Below are 20,647 nucleotides of genomic sequence, written 5' to 3'. Positions count from 1 at the left end.
CGGACATGAAACTGTTTCCATCATCACTATCCACTGTTCAAGTCTATAATCACATTAAGTCTTCCATCATTTCAATATTCTTTAGACGATAATCCGTTAACCAAGACGAAGCTTTGCCATAAAATACCAACTTCTCAAAACCATGAAAATCCGCATGAGTCCGCATTAGTGCAGAGGTATATTCGGCTAGTGACCGCGGGCAAATGCATCACCAATTTCTTTCCTTTCCCTACATTGATCTGCATTCTGACGTGGCAGGCGCCAGTATTGTCAAACAAATGAGAGTACCAATCTTGTACGTACATTGAATATGAATATAAAATTCAAGCAATTATCGGTTGGTTCCCTGTACAAATACAGCTGTCAGTAATGGAGTAGCAACTACGGGCGATCAACCAAGCTCAAGCTCAAGCTCAATTATGTTTTTTGATTATAACGAATATACATGCAAAAGTCAAAAAAAAATACAAATATAAATTGATTTCACAAAGCATTGCTCAATTGCATCTTAAAGTTCAATTTCAAAGTAAATTCTTCAGTGAACACGGAGATGAGTTGTCAAAATAATGTTTCTTTATTTGGTTTTTAAGCCTGTGTCAAGAATGGGACTCGGCCGGGAATACCATACGTATCCCAATTGCAAAAACTTATTACCCTTAAAACCCTTTTCACCATCACAAAATATCAACATGCATATTGCATATTAATGCATTTTGAAAGCGAATGTTTTCGATTCGCAATGTGTTTTTGTATTGATTTGTACGTGGATAGCATAAGCCCACAGACATTTTTAACTGCGGTCATATTGGGAATTCACAAGGCAATCATCGATCTGGTAAGTAAATCTTTGTCTTCTGAGTGATTATTAATTCCATTCTGATCACTTTCTCACCCATGCGAACAATCTCTCATCCTCTTCTTTCGTTAGCATCGTTCATTCCTATGCAAGACACAAAACAGCGATTTCATTTATGGCTTTCCCGTCCCCAGTGGAGGAAACTCATCCCATTTGCCCCATCCTGTATCGTACCTGCTGTATTATGCATACATTATGCGTATTGCTACGCTCTCCGCCTGTGCGATCCTCCTGGTCCTCCTTCTCCTCAAAGATTCTCACTCACTCAACACTGGACTTGATGCTCGCTCGACAACCGTGTTGTTGATATGAGTGACAAACACTACCGGCCCCGTCGCATCAACAGCGAGCCTCTTCGTCTTCACTTATTTCTTCACACCTCTCAAATGAGTATCCTTTAAAACTACTTCTTGACTACTTCGTCGTCGGCAAGGACGACTAAATACCAAACGAACGTAATGCAGCCGTCCCGTAGACGATGTCGTCACTTGAGCGCGCGGCTGTTGATTGCACTGGAATCCTCCCCCTTGTCGCACGCTCTCAGTACACTTTTTTTTACACTAATTTTCAGCTCCTCATTTGTTGACGGTTGTTCACTTTTGCCTGCTTCACACTTGAATGAGGAGAAACTCGCTGGGCACCCGTTCGCAACCTCCTCCTCCGCAGTTGACGCTGTAAACTATGTTGTGCACTTGAAATCTGTGTCAAGATTGAGCTTTTTGAAATTCACTTCACATCACTGAACTGCGGCACATCACGGTTTCGGCATTTCCCTCCCCGCTAGGGTTTGGACTTGATTCTTTGCGCTGGCGAAAGAGCAGCATTGGGTTATTTTGGCACGGTTCTTCGTACGTGGTTACGGTTCGAACGATTCCTGCAAACAACAGATTCTTATCACAAAATTGTCGATAAATCGATTTTCCCTCGATGTGTCGGCACAATGTGATTGATTCCCAAACAGAAAAGTGCTAACAATGTCGAGAGCAACTCAGATAAGAATTTCACTTTTCTTCTAATGCGATGTACGAAGGCTGTCTTCTCGCTTTCCACATCGGGGGGCTACTGTTTTGTTTTTCCTCGGACAATGTTATCGCGGCACGATACACTTTTTCCCTGGCAGTTACGGCGAATGTGGAGAAAACTCGGATGGAGCAGCAGTCAGCAGTGCGAAACAAATTGCGCGGTGCTCGATGGAAATGTCTTCTTGGCATTGCACATCGTAGACACATTATCAGCATCCTCCTCATGCACCGCTTTTGTATTTCAATTTGTTGCGTTTTTGGGCAATAGTTTGGAACCGAATCGTATCAATGGTTTTGAAGAAGAAAGTGGTAGATCGGGTGTTGGGCAATTGAGTTGGAAAACATTCACTGGACTCATGCTATAAAATTGTTTTCTGATGATTTTAGGTATGGTTTACCTTTTGGAACACTCACGAACATATCTTCGTCAATGTTGTGCATAACAAGCGTGATTTTTGTTGCAACAATGCTAGTTTTCGACGAGAGGGAGTCCCTCAATTATAAATAGCCGTTCAAATTTTATTGAGAATTTGTAGTAGTGTAGTATCGATCTGTAAATCTATGGAAATATATGATGAAGTAGTTTTCGATTATTTATCATAACATTAAAATAACAAAAACGTTAACAAAAATGGTCTTCCAGCAAGCCTTTGATATTGTGCCCTTTTTGATATCTCCATCATTATCTTACCAAAATGCAAATTGGTTTGTATATAAACAGGAGACAAAAAATTTCCAAAAATATAAAGCCTAATACGGACACATGACTTGGATGATGCTTGTGAATAATCAAATGGCGCACGGTGTCTTTAAGAAAACGTATTCTCGATAACAGTGTTTGAGGGAGACGGTATCATGAGCTGATGGTGCAGCTGTTCATAGAAATATCCTCAAACCTCGAACATTGGACGGTCTGCGTCGACCCGGGAACATGTCCAGAAGATCGGACATATATCCGGTTTAAAAGATTCTTTATAATATTATTATAGGGTTACTGCTCCTGGACTTCATCTCATAGCTCCGATATTGGTCTCACGAAAAACAAAGCAATGAAAAGGTTTTTGATTTGTTTATTATTTTTGTGATTTTTTTCATCAGTGAGCACGCATGTTAGCAAAAAGAAGCGATGAAATTGGTGCCGTATTTCTTTGTTTCGCGATGAGATGAATATATGTACAGTGAGATGGAAAACGGAACAGTTCCCCTATATTAAGTTTTCATATGAAATTTTCATTGGGATTACTATCAGAAATCAAAGTAGGTGTGGTCCTTGATTTCAATCTAGGACAAAAATCACAAAAGCATTAGGATTACTACTCCTGGCCACGTCCATCTTCACCGTAACTTGTGAGGGGAAGGAAGTGTTGATGTAGTAATGAGAGGCCCTCGACTCAGCGGCAAACTCATAAGTACCAAGGAGTTGGATATTGGAGAAGGTATTTGTTGGATCAGGATTTGCCCGTAGCTGATGCGCAGATGCGTAGATCTTACACCGTAACACACCCTCGCAAAGGTGTCTACCCAGCGTTACGGAGGCGATTCTTTGTAATGGTTCACAAAGTACGAACAGACGAGGTGTGCAACGAGCAAGATAGATCTATCATGCAGCCGATTTTTTGTGCGTAGACCCTCCGTAGACTGAGTGGCTAGTGACGTACGGATATGTACTGAGCCAAGTAGCTCGTACTACTAAAGCTTTTTTTATTTTCAGTCTAATAACTAATAAATAAATATAAAAAAGAAGTTCCCCAGACATTAAGTAAACATTAGAGGCGGAATAGCTTCGCATTTTCAAATCTCCATATGGAAATCCCTCACTTCTTACTTTCTCAGACGTTTCACGTAACCATCTCCGAAGGGCCTTTCCATTTCAACCTTCCGTAACTTTCCCACCATTTCTCAGTTCACGCGTCATAAATCGGCGCATTCGATTTTCCCCATCGATCATGCCCAGTGCTTACAAACAAAACCAATTCGAGTGGTATTCCAATTAGCGGTTTTTTGTATTCATTTCGATCTCATTACGCCGATCTTTTACGACGGAAAACAAATCCAACCGAATGGGCCACTTCCACCGGCGGCTGCCGCCAATCAATCAGCGCTGTGCGCTTGTGACCACTTCGTACAAAACAAATCCGGCACATCGTGCGTCGGCCTCTCAGACCGATCGGAGGAAAACGTGATCTGCACCCCATCGAGCCGCCATGGCCACCCCATTCGCGCAAATTACCGGCCATCATTATTATTGTTTTCCACCCATTTTTTTTCTGTGTTCGTCTAGCTTTAATTTTGCACTTCGTTCCAATCAGCCGGCCACTTTCCACACGCCGCTCCGATTGCGAGTGCACCGCGCACACACACACGTGCATTTGTGAGGGAGAGATAGAGAAAAATGATTTTCACGCTTTCTTGGGCGCTTTTCCTCGGTGTTGCGCGCGCCATCGTCGCAAGACCGGGACCGGACACATGCTTCATTTGCCAATTTCGCGCACACCCCACGCTGAGTTATGCGACGCAGCAGATGATGACGACGGCACAGTGGATGCGATCGGTGGATGTGTTGGACAATAGTGTGGTTATGGAAGAAGGAGAGCAATTTTGGGAACTGGTCATATTGATACCGGCGTGTTGTTGATAACCCGGAAAACCCGTTGATAACGTTTATGTCACAGTGTTGGAAGTTCATCAAACCACTGTTGCAATATCGGTTATGTATTCGTCGATTTGCGTAAAAGATTGAGCAATCAGAGCAAGATGTTTTGCCTTGTAAATTTATTATCTCTATTATGTTCATGTTGAATTACCGTAATAGGACTAGACATGGTATTGAAGAAGAAACCAATTGTCAGCAATCCAAGCCGTTTCTTAAATTTTTCGTATAATGAATATTAACTCCACAACAAGGATAAAGCTCAACTAGCATATATTTGTATGCTGTTTCTTGATAATTGTTGTTTTTTAGAACTTTTATTATAAATGCAATTCCAATTGTTGCCAATGCAAATCGTGATAGTTATTTCCTGGACTATCTAATAAGTTCATCGCCTAGGCTACAGAAAGCTGTAGGAGCTGTTAAGCTGTTAAATTTGTTTCACTTTTGCGTAAATTTTTTAGAAGTGTCTACTTCGTAACCATTACCCGGAGTTCATGAGACACACCATTCCAATACTTGTTACAGGCTGAAAAGCGCAGCAGTGTTGCAGCGTTCCGCAATTGACTCGAAGTCATGTTTTCAATGTTGGCGAACATCGTATCTCAAAAACGGTTAGTCCGATTTGAACGCAGATTGAATTTTTGAACTTTTTTTTCTGTAATCGTACGTTTTTATTTTTCTTAAAAAATGGCTCTTTGATGCAACTTTTTTGGATGATTTTCGCGTACGAAAACCATTTTCTTCCAAAACGGCAATTATTTAGTTCTAGCAGAATTGAAAAATGCTACGTACGATGATAAGAAATTTATCGAAGGTTAAGAGAAACATTAATTTTGTTCTAGCTCCAAATGTGCGGAATTTGAATCACAATTGTACTTCAACTATAAATCAAATTTTAAGTGAAGGTTAATAGCATGATATTAGAAGCTATTGTGCTTAACCATTTTATATAACGGAAAAAGACAAATGCCAACTCCGGCTATATTGCTCGTATTTTGCGCTAAAATCAAATCGCATATAATTCCACGTTGTATCTAAATAATTAGTTTTTGTTTCACATTGTCACAAAAACACATTCAAACTCTATTCCAAAGTGTGTCACTTTCTTCTTCTTCTTCTTGCCGCCTTACAGCTCAAGCTATCAGTACACTGTTTGTTCAATGACAAATATTTGTCAAGCCAGCCTTGGATATCAAGTCAATTGCTAATCGGTTCGATAGATGCCCGGATGAACTTGAAAAATATTTGTCTTCATGGCAAACAGTGGACTGCAAAGTGTCTAAGACAAGTTATCATTTCTGCATTCGTATAACAAGAGGCTGATACGATGCTACTTTCATGTCCAGGGTAGCCAAGAGAATTTTTAACATTCCAAGTTCCAAGTTCCAGTAAAGCACACTTGACTATAGGGCAAATCAAGCATCCTGAAGATATTCAATTTACAAAAAAAGAGCTAACCGCGGTTGAGGTTGGTACTCGGATTCGAATGGGTTTTCCGCAAACGGGACCTTTAAGTGGTCTTGTGGTGTGGGGCCTATCTAGAGAGTAAGAGGTTGAGGGTTCGAGTCCCTCCAAGACACGTGGATTCTTCTTCGCAAATTTCATATCAATTTGTCCATTTCGAAGTATGTGCTGTGCATATGCACAGCCAAGATATTTGACATAAAAATAATGTAAATGTTATCAGAATCAGAATCGAAACCGATTCATTATTGAATGATAATTGAATACGAAACGAAATCATAAAGAAACTTAATCGAATTTTAGCTGCAGTTGAATCGAAATCGCTTCGAAAATGACTAGCAATCGAATCAAATTTGAATCGAAATTTAATGGAAATCGGAAATGGTATTGAATTGAAATGAAATCGAACGGAGATTGAATTGAAATTGAATCAAAAGAATCCAAACCATTTCAATTCAATTAATAATCGAAATTGAATCAAAATCGAATCGAAATCGAATAGAAATCGAATCGTGATCGAATCAAAATTGAATTGAAATCAAAATCGAAATCGAATCGTAATAAAATCGAAATCAAATGTAAATCGAAATTGAATCAAAATCGAATCGTGATCGAATCAAAGTTGAATCGAAATCGAAATCGGAATCGAATCGACATCGAATCGAAATCGAATCGAAATTGAATCGAAATCGAATCGAAATCAAATCGAAATCGAACCGAAATCGAAAGGATATCGAATCGAAATCGAATTGAAATCAAATCGAAATCGAATCGAAATTGAATCGAAATCGAAAGCAAATCGAATCGAAATCGAATAGAAATCGAAATCGAATCGACATTGAATTGAATTGAAATCGAAATCGAATCGAAATCGAATCAAAATCGAATCAAAATCGAATCGAAATTCAATCGAAATCGAAATTGAATTGAATCGAAATCGAATCGAAATCGAATCGAAATCGAATCGAAATCTAATCGAAATCGAATCGAAATCGAATCAAAATCGAATCAAGATCGAATCGAAATTCAATCGAAATTGAATTGTATCGAAATCGAATCGAAATCAAATCGAAATCGAATCGAAATCGAATCGAAATCGAATCGAAATCGAATCGAAATCGAATCGAAATCGAATCGAAATCGAATCGAAATCGAATCGAAATCGAATCGAAATCGAATCGAAATCGAATCGAAATCGAATCGAAATCGAATCAAAATCGAATCGAAATCGAATCGAAATCGAATCGAAATCGAATCGAAATCGAATCGAAATCGAATCGAAATCGAATCGAAATCGAATCGAAATCGAATCGAAATCGAAATCGAATCGAAATCAAATCGAAATCGAATCGAATCGAAATCGAATCGAAATCTAATCGAAATCGAATCGAAATTGAATCGAAATCGAATCGAAATCGAAATCGAATCGGAGTCCAATCGAAACCTAATTGAAAACGAATCGAAATCCAATCGAAATCGAAATCAAATCAAAATCGAATCAAAATCGAATCAAAATCGAATCGAAATTTAATCGAAATCGAAATTGAATTGAATCGAAATCGAAATCATATTGAATTGAAATCGAAATCGAATCGAAATCGAAACAAAATCGAATTAAAATCGAAATTGAATTAAAATCGAAATTGAATTGAATCGAAATGGAATCGAATCGAAATCGAATTGAAATCGAAATCAAATCGAATTGAAATGGAATCGAATCGAAGTCGAATCGAAATCGAATTGAATCCGAATCGAAATCAAATCGAAATCGAATCAAAATCGAATCGAAATCAAATCGAAATCGAATCGAAATCGTATCGAAATCGAATCGAAATCGAATCGAAATCGAATCGAAATCGAATCGAAATCGAATCGAAATCGAATCGAAATCGAATCGAAATCGAATCGAAATCGAATCGAAATCGAATCGAAATCGAATCGAAATCGAATCTAAATCTAATCTAAATCTAATCTAATCTAAATCTAATCTAAATCGAAATCGAAATCGAAATAAAATCGAAATCAAATGTAAATCGAAATTGAATCAAATCGAATCGTGATCGAATCAAAGTTGAATCGAAATCGAAATCGGAATCGAATCGACATCGAATCGAAATCGAATCGAAATTGAATCGAAATCGAATCGAAATCAAATTGAAATAGAATGGAAATCGGACCCAAATCGAAAGGATATCGAATCGAAATCGAATCGTAATCGAATCGTAATCGATTCGTAATCGAATTGAAATCAAATCGAAATCGAATCGAAATTGAATCGAAATCGAAAGAAAATCGAATCGAAATCGAATCGAAATCGAAATCGAATCGAAATCGAATCAAAATCTAATTTTAATCTAATCGAATCGAAATCTAATCTAAATCGAATCAAAATCGAATCGAAATCGTAATCGAATCGAAATCAAATCAAAATCGAATCGTAATCGAATCACAATTAAATAAAAATAGAATCGAAGTCGATTCGATATCGAATCGAAATCGAATCAAAATCGAATCGAAATTGAATCGAAATTGAATCGAAATCGAATCGAAATCCAATCGAAATCGAATTGAAATCTAATCGAAATCGAAAGCGAATCAAAATTGAATCGAAATCGGATCGAAATCGAATCGGAATCGAATCGAAATCTAATCGAAATCCAATTGTAATCGCACCGAAATCTAATCGAAATCGAATCAAAATCAAATCGAAATTCAATCGCAATCGAAATTGAATTGAATCGAAATCGAATCGAAATTGAATCGAATCGTAATCGAATCGAAATCTAATCGAAATCGAATCAAAATCGAATCGAAATTCAATCAAAATCGAAATTGAATTGAATCGAAATCGAATCGAAATCAAATCGAAATCGAATCGAAATCGAATCGAAATCGAATCGAAATCGAATCGAAATCGAATCGAAATCGAATCGAAATCGAATCGGAATCGAAATCGAATCGAAATCGAATCGAAATCGAATCGAAATCGAATCGAAATCAAATCGAAATCGAAATCGAATCGGAATCCAGTCGAAACCTAATTGAAAACGAATCGAAATCCAATCGAAATCGAAATCGAAATCGAATCAAAATCGAATCGAAATTCAATCGAAATCTAAATTGAATTGAATCGAAATCGAAATCGAAATCAAATTGAATTGAAATCGAAATCGAATCAAAATCGAATTGAAATCGAATCGAAATTCAATCGAAATCGAAATTGAATTGAATCGAAATCGAATCGAAATCGAATCGAAATCGAATCAAAATCGAATCGAAATCGAATCGAAATCGAATCGAAATCGAATCGAAATCGAATCGAAATCGAATTGAAATCGAATCGAAATCGAATCGAAATCGAATCAAAATCTAATCGAAATCTAATCGAAATCGAATCGAAATCGAATCGAAATCGAATCGAAATCGAATCGAAATCAAATCGAAATCGAATGAAAATCGAATCGAAATTCAATTGAAATCGAAATTGAATTGAATCGAAATCATATTGAATCGAAATCATATTGAATTGAAATCGAAATCGAATCAAAATCGAATCAAAATCGAATTAAAATCGAAATTGAATCGAATCGAAATTGAATCGAATCGAAATTGAATCGAATCGAAATCGAATCGAAATCGAATCGAAATCGAATCGAAATCGAATCGAAATCGAATCGAAATCGAATCGAAATCGAATCGAAATCGAATCGAAATCGAATCGAAATCGAATCGAAATCGAATCGAAATCGAATCGAAATCGAATCGAAATCGAATCGAAATCGAATCGAAATCGAATCGAAATCGAATCGAAATCGAATCGAAATCGAATCGAAATCGAATCAAAATCGAATCGAAATTGAATCGAAATTGAATCGAAGTCGAATCGATATCGAATCGAAATCGAATCAAAATCGAATCGAAATTGAATCGAAATTGAATCGAAATCGAATCGAAATCCAATCGAAATGGAATTGAAATCTAATCGAAATCGAAAGCGAATCAAAATTGAATCGAAATCGGATCGAAATCGAATCGGAATCGAATCGGAATCTAATCGAAATCCAATTGTAATCGCATCGAAATCTAATCGAAATCGAATCAAAATCCAATCGAAATTGAATTGAATCGAAATCGAATCGAAATCGAATCGAAATCGAATCGAAATCTAATCGAAATCGAATCAAAATCGAATCGAAATTAAATCGAAATCGAAATTGAATTGAATCGAAATCGAATCGAAATCAAATCGAAATCGAATCGAAATCGAATCGAAATCGAATCGAAATCGAATCGAAATCGAATCGAAATCGAATCGAAATCGAATCGAAATCGAATCGAAATCGAATCGAAATCGAATCGAAATCGAATCGAAATCGAATCGGAATCGAAATCGAATCGAAATCGAATCGAAATCGAATCGAAATCGAATCGAAATCAAATCGAAATCGAAATCGAATCGGAATCCAATCGAAACCTAATTGAAAACGAATCGAAATCCAATCGAAATCGAAATCGAAATTGAATCAAAATCGAATCGAAATTCAATCGAAATCGAAATTGAATTGAATCGAAATCTAAATCGAAATCAAATTGAATTGAAATCGAAATCGAATCAAAATCGAATTAAAATCGAATCGAAATTCAATCGAAATCGAAATTGAATTGAATTGAAATCGAATCGAAATCGAATCAAAATCGAATCGAAATCGAATCGAAATCGAATCGAAATCGAATCGAAATCGAATCGAAATCGAATCGAAATCGAATCGAAATCGAATCGAAATCGAATCGAAATCGAATCGAAATCGAATCGAAATCGAATCGAAATCAAATCGAAATCGAAATCGAATCGGAATCCAATCGAAACCTAATTGAAAACGAATCGAAATCCAATCGAAATCGAAATCGAAATCGAATCAAAATCGAATCGAAATTCAATCGAAATCGAAATTGAATTGAATCGGAATCGAATCGAAATCAAATCGAAATCGAATCGAAATCGAATCGAAATCGAATCGAAATCGAATCGAAATCGAATCGAAATCGAATCGAAATCGAATCGAAATCGAATCGAAATCGAATCGAAATCGAATCGAAATCGAATCGAAATCGAATCGAAATCGAATCGAAATCGAATCGAAATCAAATCGAAATTGAAACCGAATCGGAATCCAATCGAAACCTAATTGAAAACGAATCGAAATCCAATCGAAATCGAAATCGAAATCGAATCAAAATCGAATCGAAATTCAATCGAAATCGAAATTGAATTGAATCGAAATCGAAATCAAATTGAATTGAAATCGAAATCGAATCAAAATCGAATTAAAATCGAATCGAAATTCAATCGAAATCGAAATTGAATTGAATCGAAATCGAATCAAAATCGAATCGAAATCGAATCGAAATCGAATCGAAATCGAATCGAAATCGAATCGAAATCGAATCGAAATCGAATCGAAATCGAATCGAAATCGAATCGAAATCGAATCGAAATCGAATCGAAATCGAATCGAAATCGAATCGAAATCGAATCGAAATCGAATCGAAATCGAATCGAAATCGAATCGAAATCGAATCGAAATCGAATCGAAATCGAATCGAAATCGAATCGAAATCGAATCGAAATCGAATCGAAATCGAATCGAAATCGAATCGAAATCGAATCGAAATCGAATCGAAATCGAATCGAAATCGAATCGAAATCGGATCGAAATGGAATCGAAATCGAATCGAAATAGAATCGAAATTGAATCGAAATCTAATCGAAATCGAATAGAAATCGAATCGAATCAAAATCGAATCGAAATCGAATCGAAATCGAATAGAAATCGATTAGAAATCGAATCAAAATCGAATCGAAATTGAATCGAAATCGAATCGATATCGAATCGAAATCGAATCGAAATTGAATCGAAATCGAATCGAAATCGAATCGAAATCCATTCGAAATCGAATTGAAATCTAATCGAAATAGAAAGCGAATCAAAATTGAATCGAAATCGGATCGAAATCGAATCGGAATCGAATCGAAATCTAATCGAAATCCAATTGTAATCGAATCGAAATCTAATCGAAATCGAATCAAAATCGAATCGAAACTCAATTACAATCGAAATTGAATTGAATCGAAATCGAATCGAATCGAAATCGAATCGAAATCTAATCGAAATCGAATCAAAATCGAATCAAAATCGAATCGAAATTCAATCGAAATCGAAATTGAAATTGAATCGAAATCGAATCGAAATCAAATTGAAATCGAATCGAAATCGAATCGAAATCAAATCGAAATCGAATCGAAATCAAAATCGAATCGGAATCCAATCGAAGCCTAATTGAAAACGAATCGAAATCCAATCGAAATCGAATCGAAATTCAATCGAAATCGAAATTGAATTGAATCGAAATCGAAATCGAAATTCAATCGAAATCGAAATTGAATCGAATCGAAATCGAATCGAAATCGAATTGAAATCGATTCGAAATCGAATCAAAATCGGAATCGAAATCGTATTGAAATCGAGATGAATAGAAATCAAATCAAAATCGAACCGAAATCGAATCAAATCGAACTTGAATTGAAATCGAAAAGGAATTGAATCGAATCGAAATCATAATCAGAATCAAATCAAAATCGTTTCGAAATCGAATAGAATCGAAATCGAAACGAAATCTAATCGAAATCGAATTAAAATCGAACCGAAAAGGATTCTAAATTTAATTAAAATCGAATCAAAATAAATCGGAATAGATATCAAAAATAAAATCAAATGATATTGAATCAAAATCAAAACGAAATCAAATCGAAGTCGAATCAAAGTCGAATTGAAATTAAATCGAAATCGAAAGTGAATCAAAAACGAATCGAAATCAAATCGAAATTGAATGCAAATAAATCGGAATAGATATCAAAAATCACAAAAGAATAGAATCGAAATCAGAACGAAATAAAATCGAAATCGAATCAAAATGGAATTGAAATCGAATCGAAATCGAATTGAAATCGAATCGAAACCGAATGGAAATCGAATCGAAATCTAATCGGAATGGAATGGAAATGAAAATCGAATAAAAAAAGAATCGAAACCGACTTGAAACCGATTCGAAATCAATTCGAATTCGAATCAAAGTCGTTTCAAAATTGAATCGAAGTCGAATTGAAATCGAATCGAATCGAAATTGAGTAAAAATCAAATCGAAGTTGAATCGAATTCGAATCGAAATCAAATTGAAATCGATTCGAAAACGAATTTCAATCGAATCGAAATCGAATCGAAAGTGAATCGAAATCGAATCGAAATCTAATCGATATCGAAATCGAATCAAACCGAAAAGGATCCTAAATTTAATTCAAATCAAATCAAAATAAATCGGAATAGATATCAAAAATAAAATTAAATGATATTGAATCGAAATCAAAACGAAATCGAATCAAATTCGAATTGAAATCAAATTGAAATCAAAAATGAATCGAATTCGAATCGAAATCGTATTGAAATCGAATCGAAAGCAAATCTAACTCTGATCGAATTTTAAAAACAATCAAATTCTAATTAAACCCGAATCGGAATTCAAATAAATCAAAATAAATCGGAATATATATCAAAAATCATAAAAGAAAAGAATCGAAATCAAAACGAAATCAATTCGAAATCGAATCCAAATCAAATCAATCGAATTGAAATCGAATCGAAATCGAGTTGAAATCGAATCGAAATCGAATCAATACCAAATTGAAATCGAATCGAAATCAAATCGAATTCGAATCCAAGTCGATTCAAAAATTGCCCTAGTGCTGAACTTTGTCAAACTTTCAAATCACTTTAATAAAAAAAAGATTAAAAATTTAATCAAAATCGAATTAAAATCGAATCGAAAACGCATCGAAATCGAATCGAAACTGAATTGAAATCAAATCGAAATCAAATCGAAATCGAATCGAAATCGAATCGAAATCAAATCGAAATCGAAAACGAATCAAAATCGAATCAAATCGAAATCGAACCAAAATCGAATCGAAATCGAATCAAAATCGATTCGCAATCTAATCGAAATTGAATCGAAATTGAATCGAAATTGAATTGAAATCGAAGCGAATCGAAATTAAATCTAATTCTGATCGAAATTTAAATCCAATCAAAATCAAATCAAAACCAAATCGGAATTCATTCGAAATCAAATTGAATCGAACTCGAATCGAAATCGAATCTAAATCGAATCTTATCGAATTGAAATCGAATCGAAATCGATTCGCAATCTAATCGAAATTGAATCGAAATTGAATCGAAATCGAGTCGAAATCGAATTGAAATCGAATCGAAATTAAATCTAATTCTGATCGAAATTTTAATCCAATCAAAATCAAATCAAAACCAAATCGGAATTCATTCAAAATCAAATTGAATCGAAATTGAATCGAAATCGAATCGAAATCTAATCGAAATCGAATCAAAATCCATTCGCAATCTAATCGGAATTGAATCGAAATTGAATCGAAATCCAATCAAAATCAAATCAAAACCAAACCGCCGGAATTCATTCGAAATCAAATTGAATCGAACTCCAATTGAAATCAAATCTAATCGAATTGAAATCGAATCGAAATCGATTCGCAATCTAATCGAAATTGAATCGAAATTGAATCGAAATCGAATCGAAATCGAATTAAAATCGAATCTTAATGGAATCGAAATCGATTCACAATTTAATCAAAATTGGATTGAAATCGAGTCGAAATCGAATTGAAATCGAATCGAAATTAAATCTAATTCTGATCGAAATTTATTGAATCAAAATAGAATTCTCAAAAAACCAAATCGGAATTCATACGAAATCAAATCGAATCGAAATCGAATCAAAACCGATTCAAAATCGAATCGAAATCGATTCGAAATCGAATCGAAATCGGATCGGAATCAAACCGAATTCCAAATTAAATTCGAAATCAAATTGAAATCGAATCAAAATCATAATCAGAATCAAATCAAAATCGTTTTGAAATCGAATAGAATCGAAATTGAAACAAAATCAAATCGAAATCGAATCGGAATAGAATCAAAATCGATTCGAAATCGAATCGAAATCAAATCGAAATTGATTCGAAATCGAATCAAAATAAATCGGAAAAGATATCAAAAATCAAAAGAGAATAGACTCGAGATCTAAACGAAATCGAATCGAAATTGAATCAAAATTGAATCAAAGTCGAATCAAAATCGAATCGAAATCGAATTAAAATCGAATTGAAATCTAAACGAAATCGAGTCGAAATTGAATCGAAATCGAATTGAAATCCAATAGAAATCGAATCGAAAACAAATTGAAATCGAATCAAAATTAAATCTAATTCTGATCGAAATTTATTGAATCAAAATCGAATTAAAGTCGAATCAAATCGAATCGAAATCGAGTTAAAACCGAAATAAAATCGAATCGAAATCGAATCAGTCGAATCAAAATCGAATCGAAATCGAATTGAAGTCGAATCGAAATCGAAATCGAATTGAAATCGAATCGAAATCGAATCGAAACCGATTCAAAATCGAATCGAAACCGAATCGAAATCGGATCGAAATCAAACCGAATTCCAAATAAAATTGAAGTCAATTGAATCGAAATCAAATTGAAATCGAATCAAAATCATAATCAGAATCAAATCAAAATCGTTTTGAAATCGAATAGAATCGAAATTGAAACAAAATCAAATCGAAATCGAATCGGAATAGAATCAACACTGATTCGAAATCGAATCGAAATCCAATCGAAATTGAATCGAATCAAAATAAATCAGAAAAGATATCAAAAATCAAAAGAGAATAGACTCGAGATCTAAACGAAATCGAATCGAAATTGAATCAAAGTTGAATCAAAGTCGAATCAAAATCGAATCGAAATCGAATTAAAATCGAATTGAAATCTAAACGAAATCGAGTCGAAATTGAATCGAAATCGAATTGAAATCGAATCGAAATCAAAATAGAAATCGAATCGAAAACGAATTGAAATCGAATCGAGATCGAGTGGAAATTGAATCAAAATCAAATCGAAACGAATCAAAATCTTATAGAAATTGAGTAGAAATAGAATTGAAATCGAATAGAAACAAATTGAATCAAAATCTTACAGAAAAGGAATCGAAATCGAATGAAAATCGTACTATAATCAAACTCGATTCGAATTGGAATCGAAATCAAAACGAAGCCGAAGCACAATCGAGTTGTAATCGAATCGATTCAAAATGAAATTGAAATCAAATCCAAATCGAATCCAAATAGCAAATTGTAATTAAATTAAAATCGAATCAAAATCGTATCGAAATCGTAGTTGATCAAATCAAAATAGTATAGAAATCGACTTAAAATTGAATTTACCACCAATTCTTCATATATCACAAATAAAGCATAGCATAGCATAGTTACGGTGTACTTCGTAGATTGGACACTATTGATACTCATGTTTTTCTTTTGAAATCCTTATTCAGATTGCTATCAGAAATCAAGGTGAATGTGGCGTGGTCCTTGATTTCAATTTAGGATAATAATTACAAAAGCATGAGGATTACTACTCCTGGCCACGCCCATCTTCACCGTAACTTGTGAGGGGAAGGAAATGTTGGTGTAGTACTTACTTAAAAAGAGGCCCCGACTCAGCGACACCCTCATAAGCATCACGGAGTTGGATATTGGGGAAGGTAATCGTTCATTCCCTGTGTCGCATCGGACCGAGTCAGACGCATTTAGTTTGGATCTCTTCACGCGAACTCGATAAAGTGCTTTTTCAAGTTTACTTTGCCAAATATACGGCACCGAAGTTTCGCAAGGTGAATTCCTGGCGACCAGAAGGAAGCGGGCTGTAATTGGTAAATTACCAACCGGTAATCATTACAGCGCCGTGAATATCAGCATTCGGACAGAGCATCATCCATCCCCGTACGACGACGTTCGTAGGCACCTACAAAGGCAACAACAAAACGGCTAAGTACCTATTCGCTTTGTATTGTTTGCATGCGGTGGAGTTGGGTACATTTTTTTCTCGACAGAAAGAATCGGACAGTGCAGAAAGAGTGGGCATTAGCCTGGTCCAAAATATTTTCTTTCTTAAATAAATTTATTTAAGTTTTTTTTTATCTTTGATACATGGATGAAGTGAGTGGAGGCGAAACGCCTCCCAAAGACAATGTCGTTCGCACGCGATTTTACCAGGCCACATCACCTGGTCCCTGGGTTGTTTATTTCCGGCAGAAAGTGAAAAGTATTGATTTTTTAGGAATCAAACGTGACTTGACGCGTCGTTTTCCGAAAACTGATTTTCATCAGATCAATCGGAACAAACTACGTGTAACCGCACCTACATACCAGGATGCAAATGCTATCGCAAAAGACCAGAACTATAATGTGGAATATTTGGTTTATGTCCCGTCGCGGGAGGTCGAGATTGAAGGCGTAATTAACGCAGCGAGCCTGACTTGCAAGGATGTACTTGCAGGAAAAGGCCGTTTAAAGAATGCCCTGCAGTCTACCGTGGATATTCTGGACTGCAAGGAATTGCATTCAGCAGCTATGGTAGATGGTAAAAAGTATATTCGAAGTCAGGTTCGCTACGAGTAACGTTTGCCGGTTCGATACTCCCAAAATATGTAGATATCGAAAATATGTTGTTTCCGGTGCGTCTTTTGTACCCAGAGTTTTCAATTGTACCAACTGCAAACAGTTGGGGCACACTGCCGAGTTTTGCGACAACAAGCCCCGTTGAGGCAAATGTTTTGAAAAGCATAGGAGTCCTGCCAACAACAAGTTACAAAGTGCGCTTATTGTGGCATGGACCCTCCCCATGGTTTGCAAGAATGCCCGGTGTACAAAAAGCGCACCCAAAAAGTTAAGCGCTCGTTAGAACAGCGCTCTAAGCAGTCGTATGCAGAAATGGTGAAGTCGCAAGACACATCCGCAACTGCCAACGCAACGGCTGCTATTTCAGCTGCCGTTCAAGTAAGTGATTTTTATGATGTCATTTCCATAGACGAATCGGACTCTGACGTAGCCGATATGGATGATTCTACGGAGGTACACGTACCCGAAAAGAGGAAGAAACCGTCTTCCCCGGGATTGCGCCGTAAGAAAACAAAAATCATCCCTAGAAGCTTGCCTAAATCTGATGGTAATGGGGGATTATTTAAAATTCCGAAGCAGCCTGTCTATACTGCTCCTTTTGACCCATGTTGCAGTAAGACATTCCCGCCATTGCCTAAAACTGATGTTACAAAGAAACATCAGGCAAGGAATATCTCTGAGCAGAAAACTGCTACTCGCACTTCCAAGAAAAGAATCTCGTCCAAGCGAGGATTGATATCCTTTAAGGACCTTGTGGATCGTATTTTGAACTTATTCAATATTCCGAATTCATTGAGGCCAATCATTGACCTCTTTATTCCAACAGTTGAAAGTTATCTGAAGCAATTGACTTTTTCATGGCCCTTCTTGCAGGACTTGTATCTTTCGATGGATAATACGGCCATACAAGATACAATCACTGTGCCGCAGAGGAACCGTCACTGTCTGAAACATAAATTAGACGTGTTTAAGTTTTTAATTCGCAACTCTGATTGCGATATATTTGCACTCTGTGAAACATGGCTTTCTTCTGAAGATGAAATCAACTTCCACGATTTCAACATTATTCGCCAAGATCGGAATGATCATTATGGTGGCATTCTTTTGGGAATCAAAAATGTCACACTTTCTACAGAATTCCATTCCGACTGTTAATGGTTTAGAAATCGTCGCTTGCCAAGTAAATGTAAAGAAAAAAGACCTTTGCATAGCTTCAGTGTATATTCCCCAAATGCCTCACTTAATCGTCGGCATCTTTGGAGCGCAGTCTCTCTTTTATCATCCCCAGTTTTAATACTGGGTGATATGAATGCACATGGTATTGCATGGGGCGAAACTAGAGACGATAACAGAGCGCCTATTTTCTATGATTTGTGCGACGATTTCAACTTGAATATTTTGAACACAGGCGAAGTAACTCGAATAGGACCTCAAGGTCAGGAAAGTCGAATAGATCTGTCTTTATGCTCTAATTCACTATCATTAGATTGCACGTGGAAGGTAATCCAAGATCCCCATGGTAGTGACCATATGCCGATAGTCACCACAATCAAAAGCGGCTATCAACGATCAGTGCCAGTTAATGTTCCTTTCGACCTCACGAAAAACATTGACTGGCAAAAATTTGCATCGGCGGTAAAAATTGGTATTGAATCAACTGATATTCTTCCTCCACAGGATGAGTATCGATTCCTTATCGAATTGATTCATAAAAGCGCACTAGAAGCTCAGAAACGACGCGTTCCAAGTACATCTGTCATAAGAAGACCAGCCACTCCTGGATGGGATGATGAATGTACTAAGTTGTATTCCGAGAAATCTGATGCCTTCAAGGCCTTCCGTAAACACGGAAGGTCTGAGCTTTTCGAAGAGTATTTGAGGCTTGAAAGAAAGCTCAAAAATCTTCTCAAGGCTAAAAAACGTAGCTACTGGCGACGTTTTGTTGAGGGACTATCACGAGAAACCTCAATGACAACATTTCTTTGGAAAACGGCCCGCAACATGCGGAACCGCATTTCCACCAATGAGAGTGAAGAATACTCCAATCGATGGATATTCAACTTCGCAAAAAGGTCTGCCCAGATTCCGTACCAGCAGAACCACTATTTCGAGAATCAGTCACTGATCCCGGTTCTTTGGGTGGACCATTATCAATGCTGGAACTTTCTATATCTCTTCTTTCATCAAACAATTCTTCTCCGGGATGCGATAATATCAAATTCAATCTTCTTAAAACCTCCCAGATATCAAGCTAAAGACGATTACTTGACCTGTACAACTGTTTCATGGAGTACAACATTGTGCCCCCAGAATGGCGACAGGTCAAAGTAATAGCTATTCAAAAGCCTGGGAAACCAGTGTCTGATCACAATTCATACCGACCGATTGCCATGCTATCGTGCATGAGGAAATTATTGGAGAAAATGATCCTTTCAAGAATTGACCATTGGGTCGAGCAAAATGCATTACTGTCAAACACTCAATTCGGTTTTCGAAAAGGTAAAGGAACAAATGACTGTCTAGCGTTGCTCTCTTCAGATATACAGCTGGCCTATGCGCACAAGGAGCAACTGGCTTCAGTTTTCTTGGATATTAAGGGCGCTTTTGATTCTGTTTCCATAGAAGTACTGTCGGAAAATTTGCACAGTAGTGGATTACCCGTTATTTTGAATAATTTCTTGTACAATTTGTTGTCAGTAAAACATATGAACTTTACTCTCGGCACTCTGACAACTTCCAGAAATAGCTACATGGGCCTTCCCCAAGGTTCATGTTTAAGTCCCTTGCTTTACAATTTCTATGTTAAAGATATTGACAATTGTTTGGAAGGACAATGCACGCTTAGACAACTTGCAGATGATGCCGTGATCTCCCTAAGAGGTTCATGTGCAAATGACCTGCAAAGACCATTGCAAAATTCCCTAAATAACCTGACTGTTTGGGCCAGACATTTAGGATCGAGTTCTCTCTGCAAAAACTCAATTGGTAGTGTTTACTAAGAAGCGGTACCCAGCTCAACTGAAACTAAAGCTGTTGAAAGATG

The 20,647-nt window shown here is 36.3% G+C and overlaps 1 protein-coding gene across 9 annotated transcripts in view; it reads right to left on the bottom strand.

Moving 5' to 3' along the window:
- The window catches only part of LOC134225421 (uncharacterized), an 850,799-nt gene that overhangs the window by 125,926 nt on the left and 704,226 nt on the right, over positions 1 to 20,647 (bottom strand). For 7 of the 9 annotated variants that reach the window (XM_062705481.1, XM_062705484.1, XM_062705482.1 and 4 more), the window contains exon 2: positions 1,031 to 1,730. The exons of the other annotated variants lie outside the window; for them this stretch is intronic. The gene's annotated coding sequence lies outside the window, so the exon portion shown is untranslated. The remainder of the gene's footprint in view (positions 1 to 1,030; positions 1,731 to 20,647) is intronic. 9 annotated transcript variants of the gene reach the window in all.

Source organism: Armigeres subalbatus, chromosome 3 (genome assembly GCF_024139115.2).
Source record: "Armigeres subalbatus isolate Guangzhou_Male chromosome 3, GZ_Asu_2, whole genome shotgun sequence".
Classification (NCBI taxonomy): domain Eukaryota; kingdom Metazoa; phylum Arthropoda; class Insecta; order Diptera; family Culicidae; genus Armigeres; species Armigeres subalbatus.
Note: the sequence above shows the minus strand (reverse complement) of the source record. Positions and strands in the feature narration are given on the sequence as shown.